This window comes from Macadamia integrifolia, unplaced genomic scaffold, assembly GCF_013358625.1.
Source record: "Macadamia integrifolia cultivar HAES 741 unplaced genomic scaffold, SCU_Mint_v3 scaffold_210A, whole genome shotgun sequence".
NCBI classification, from domain to species: domain Eukaryota; kingdom Viridiplantae; phylum Streptophyta; class Magnoliopsida; order Proteales; family Proteaceae; genus Macadamia; species Macadamia integrifolia.
Genome location: NW_024870643.1, coordinates 395,829 through 401,991, shown reverse-complemented (window position 1 = coordinate 401,991; position 6,163 = coordinate 395,829).

Genomic DNA, 6,163 nt, shown 5'->3' with positions numbered 1-6,163 from the left:
TTTTTTGAGCTCGCTATGGATGAAGTACTACTTTGGCTTTTGGGTAATGATCATACCATTCAGTTGCTTGATGTATGAAAATAAAAGTTTTGATTAAGGTACCCATTTTGAACGTATAAAAACCCTGCTGAGAAAAAAGAAACAAACTTGTGTCTTGAGATGAGACTTTCTTTTGAAAAATAAAAGACCCCTATTTTATGGCGTTGGACCATATGTAAGTCTGTGGGTTCCTTGTACTTTCGATTTGGAGTTGAGACCTTTTTAATTTAACACAAGTTGACAAATGCACAATTTTAAATAAAATGTGAAATGTGGTATAAAGAAGAATAAGAGTTGATTCCCTTGGAACTAGACATGTCATTGAGCCTCAGGAAGCGTGGTGTCTTGATTGAAATTCCTTGGGAGGAAACTTATGAAAGAACTCTAGCATCACTGTCTTTGTGGGTATATGCAAAAAGCGAAGCTACATAGTAACTTGGGTGTCTGATGTTTGCTCCATCATGTCATTCAGGCCAAAAGTAGTGGAGTAGAATAGAGTTTATTAAGCAAAAAAAAGAGAAAAAATATGCAAATGTCATTAATGTTGTTTTATGGTTGTCCTTGTTGGAAACCTGGCCACATGGCGGTGATGACTTGGCCAGTTTGGGTGACATGGATGAAAATGATGACATGGCAGTGTCCAATGTCACCGATAAGATAACAGAGCCGCTTGGTATGCATGGAGTGGTTTAATACATCATTAATAGGTGGTGTGGGTTTCTGGGTCAAAACTGAAAAAATTGGCTTATTTATGCTCGGGGGCATTTTCGGTATTAAAAATGACATTTTTGGAAGATTGGTTCTCCATGAAAAGATAGATTGTAATTTACCTAGTCCAGTGCATTTGATTTCATCACATTCTGATACCGTATGAAGAAGTTACGGCATTTGTGGCAGTCGAGGGCAGTTACGGCATTGAAGATGATTTTTTTAAAGGAAGTGTTCTCTATGTAACAATACGATAAAAACCCAATCTTTTCAATGGTTCTGATTTCATCGCGTTTCAATTCTGTATAAGAAAGTTGCATAATTGAAAATGTCTAGCGGCATTTTGATCTTTTTACATGGCTGAGTCAGATGATTAAGTCTTCTAGAAAGTCGCAGAGCATCCAGTTACGGTTCCAACGCACTTCGTTTCATCTCGATTAGATATCGTATGAAAAAGTTATAAGTGTTTCCGTGAAGCTGGTTCGAAAATTAGAACTAGAAAATCAACAGATGCTCTCGGTGTTGGGTGGATTTTCTGGATTTTAATTTTGAAATTTCGGGGGCTTTTATGCAATTTCAAGGTTTTAAATGTCTGAATTGATAAGGTGTTTTTGGCATTAAAGTTTATAGAAGCAGGGGCTTATGTGTATATAAGAGAATCAGAGGGATCCTTAATACACGGCTTAAATTGAGCCACGTCGGTCAGATTCCGATCTGACGGTTCGTACAAGAGCTTGCATTGAAGATGCTTATCTGAGGCTTCTCATTGGTGGAGTGTATTAGATATGATGGTCTAGCTCTATACCATATTGCATTGACTAGTGTGTGTCGCATGTGCATCATCACCGAAACTTAGATTCCAATCCCTTAGATCTGGATCAAGTAGATCTTATAGATCCAAATCTAATGGTCTATAAATGATTCTCCTTTATGGGTTTAGCCGACATAGATCCAGAATATACTCTGATGTAGCGGTGGTCGACAACACTTCTGATGATGTCAACGCCTACGTCATGATGACATCATCGAGATTCAAATCTAATGGTTTGGATCTATTGTCCATTGGTTTAGTCGGACGGCTTAGATTATAAGATCTTTTATATGAGATCTATGGTCAGATTTTGCCCATGTTGCGCGTGCCGCCGGTGTAGCCTACGCCACCCCTACGAAGATTCCATTTCAGGCTATCTCATTGCTCCAACTTCAAATGGTCATAGCTCCCTCATTTTAACTCGGATTTGGGTGAACCAAGTTGCTACTTCTTTGTTTTTTCATGCCCTACACCATGGAAGAAAGAAAAATGAGTTTTGAGTGAAGAAAGGCTAAGATTTTGGTATGAGAAGTTTTCCTCTTGATGGGTGATCATTGAATGAGGTTTATTGCTTGATGGAAGGTGTATTTACTCCATTAAAGTGCGTTTGAGAAGGTAGTTGAGTGTTCTTGATGTTTCATTGATCAAAAGCCAAGAGAAAAGAGAAAAGAAGAGAGGGTTTTTCTATTTGTGCTTCAAAGTGCAAGAAGATAAGGGAGAAGACTTGTGAGATGCCATGGCCATGTTGAGCTTACTTGAATATTCAAGTCTCCTACTCTAGAGGGGAGTTAAGGATTCCAATGTGTAGAGACTATGCTCTGAGACAACTCTGCTAACAACAAACAAGGGTTGTGAGATTTTCTAACCCTAGAATTTACATTATATGCATATATGATTATATGTATGTATGTTAGGGTTAGTTGTGGATGAATGTTTACATGCTAGGTTAGTTGTGGATGAACTGTAAGCATACTAGCTAGTTGTGGATGTATTTTCTAGGCAAGGCTTAACTGTAGGACATTGATATAAACTCAAATTTACTGTATTATTTATTGAGTGCTTAGTGGGTGCTAAGCACCAAGAGTGGGTGCTCCCGTGTAGTGGGTGCTACACATTGTACCGGCACTACGAGTGTCATCTCAGCTTTGGCTTGAGAAAATTGGGTGTGGGTGCTCCCAACTGTGGGTGCAGTCAAAAGTAGTGTATTGAGTAGGTACAAAGCCTTTACAGGCACTAATCTAGGGATGTAGGCACATTGCCGAACCTCGTAAAAACCCAATGTTGTGGGTGTTTGTTGTTTGTATTTTATATTAAAGTGCGTGAAATATGGAATGGGTGTGCACACTTGGAAGTGCCTATGAGAGGTTGAATGTGCATATGACTGTGTGCAAATAGGGACAGGTATATCAGGTTTTTCTTGGCCAGACATCAGACAGATTTTTGGGGATTGAAATTGGACTCACTGATTCACCCCCCCCTCTCAGTGACTACCAGGTTACAACAATCAATGCTTAGTAATATGTTTTGGTCAAAAACACTCCCAACGCCTTAGTCATTGGTTCCCTATTTCTTCACAAGTGGTTTTACCTTAAGATAAGGATGTTTTGGAAGAGACGAGGTGAGTTCCAAATTAAGAAATATGCCAATGCCTGGAATTGGTAAAGGGAAATAAAAGTTCAAGTGTGGGGGTCCCTTGTAAGAGAAATTATCTTTGCTCCGGATCAGTATAGACCTTACCTTTAGCCAAGGTTGGGATTTGTTTATTTTGAACTTTGTGTGTATATTCATTGCAAACACCCACGAGACTAAGAGTGACCTAGAGGTTTAAAGGCTTGTTGCACATGCTAAGTGCAACCGTGATTCCTACGAAAGTGAGTTAGGTTTTTTGTTTTTATTATTTTTGTTTTTATTTTACTCGAGGACTAGCAAAGTCTAAGTGTGGGGGAATTCTAATGAGCACATTTATGTGTGAAATCTAGGGTAGTAAAATAAGCATTTTACATATTTAGAATAGTGCTACCTTGGGTTTTACTCTCTTTTTGCAGGTTTTATATTTTCAAGACCTTAAGGACTATCGGGCACTATATCTCCAATTTTACACATAAAGCGGTCCTATTTCTTTCCATGATTGCGAAGATGATGAAATTATGAGCAAGATGAAAGTGTTCAATTGCAAGTACACATTCGTTTGGTCAACCGTACAAGTGATTATTCTTTTCAGGTCAAAAAAAGAATAATGGATCAGAACTGAACCGAGATGCAGAACCAGTCCATCTGCAGTTGTCCTAAGGGTATAAGGAATATTCTAAATGCCAACAAGGATCGATGGACCACATCCTTAAGTGATTGAAGATTCATTCATTTTTGGTAACAACAACTATGCTAGCGTAGTTGGTGAGTTGTGGTATGTAAAATCCTTGCTTATTAGGAGGTCTCAAGTTCGAACCTCTTAGTTACCATTTTGTTGAGGGTTTTTTTAGAAGATTTTCTCTCTCCTACTCATCACTTAAAGGAGGTCGGCCAAGATAATTGCACGTAAGTTTGAAGAAGAGAGAGAAAATAAAGAGAAAAAATAAGAAAGAAGAAAAAAGAAAAGAAAAGACAAGGGCATGGATGAAATTTCCCATAAGCAAGAAAATTTGGCCATAGGGGGTTTCTTGTGCAAGAAGAGAGAGAAAAATAGAAAAAGGGAGAAAAAATAGGAAGAAAAAGGCAAGAAAAATCGTGGAAGATCTCTCTCCACACATTTTCTCTCTTCTCTCTCCTCCACTTCATCAACAAGATAAAAAAAATCTTTTTTTTTAGAAGCTAAAATCTTTATTTTCCCTCCCCCATTCTCTATATAATAGAACTAACACAAGGGGAGGAGGCACTTCATTCTTCTTCTAGGGTTTTTTCTTAGTTGCTCTATCTCTTTCTCTAGTTTTTTCTTTCTCTAGCTCTAGTTCTAGGTTTATGCTTTAAACATTTTTGTAAGTTCTTTTTATTCAATTAATGCAAGCACTTTTGTTTTTGATTCAGTCTTTTATTTTTATTGTTTAAACAATTGAAGTTGTAATTTTCAAGTTCTAGCTCTAGACTTAGTTCTAGGTGACAAGAACAAGCTATGAAGCATGTCTTTCAAGTTCAATTTTTTTTTTCTTCAGATTTGCTTTCTCTAGTACAAGAAATTTCAAATTTGGTTTATTCCAAATCTGGTTTTTAGTACTGGTAGTATCTCAAATCGATCAAGTTTTCAATTCAAGAGATGAAGTTCAAGTAAGTAAGATCATTCAGTAGTCTTCTCTCCCCCCTCTCATTCCCTCTTCTGACTACCCTTTATTTCTTAATTTAGGATTTTAATTTCAATTGTTATATTATTGTTGTCCCTTTCCCCCAAAGTTCATGGCTAGTGTATGTGTTGGTTTTGCCCCTCCTAGCCATAGAACCATCATTTTATTGTTTTTATTTTAATTGTTTCCCTTTCCCTAAAGTCAAGTAGAGTAACTCGTGTAAGAGTGACTCTCTGATCAAGTAGGAAAGCTTATATTATGATGCATCCCTCGGGCTAAGTAGAAAAACCTACTTGTGAGTCTCTCTCTAGCTTTATCCCTTTTTTTTTACTTTATTTTTATTTCAGCATTTTTTTTCCTTCATTGTTTTTTAATTGCATGGGGTGTTTATTTTCAGCTATTTATTTATTTAATTTTAATTGTGTGGCTTGCGTCTTTAAATTCTTAGATGACGAATGGTTAGAACGTTATTTTAGATACATATATTTAGGACGGTAATTAGAATTAGATCACAACCATTAATCAGTTCACTTTCTCGTTATTAAAAGAAGCAAAAAAATAAAATGGCTGCTCTCCCTGTGTTCGACCTGTAGCTACACTGATTTGTACGCTTGCAGTTACATTTTAAAATCTCAAACAAACCAGGGGAAAGATGTATATCTTTGAAAAAGGATGTCACAAAATTGCAAATGTCAACATTGAGCATGTCCCAAAATTTCTGAAAGAAGATAGCTTGAAATCCATCAGAGTCGGGTGCTTTGTAGGGATCAATAGAGAAAAGAGAATTGTGAATCTCACCAAAAGATGGGATCTGAGCCAAAGGGTTGTGATCAAAGTTGCTAATAGGGGGAAAAAGAGGTTCAAGAAAGGATGGATCAAGTGGGTTGGAAGTGGTGAATAGATAGGAGAGGAAGAGGAAACTCTTTGGCTATAAGACAATGGTCATTAATCCTTTCCCCTAAAGAAGAGACAATGGAGTCAATATTTCTTCATCGGGTGTTGACTTTGGTGACAGTGTGGTAGACTTAATGTTCTGGTCCCCTTCATTGATGTAGCTGTGTCTTGATTTTTGAAACCAAAAATTATCTTCAACATCCAAAACCCATTCCAAGTTGGAGGATAATTTTTCGAACTCATCTGTAAGTGGGTCGAGTTCGTTCTCTAGATTGAGAAATTTATTGAAATATGAAGACTTGAGGTTGTCAATATGTCCAAAGAAAGTGGAATTCCACTTAACCAATAGTCTGCTTAGGCAAGTGATTTTGGTCATAAGGTTTTCTTGGCTAAAGGAATACCACTTATCATGACAGAAGGGGATGAAGTCTGGGTGGGA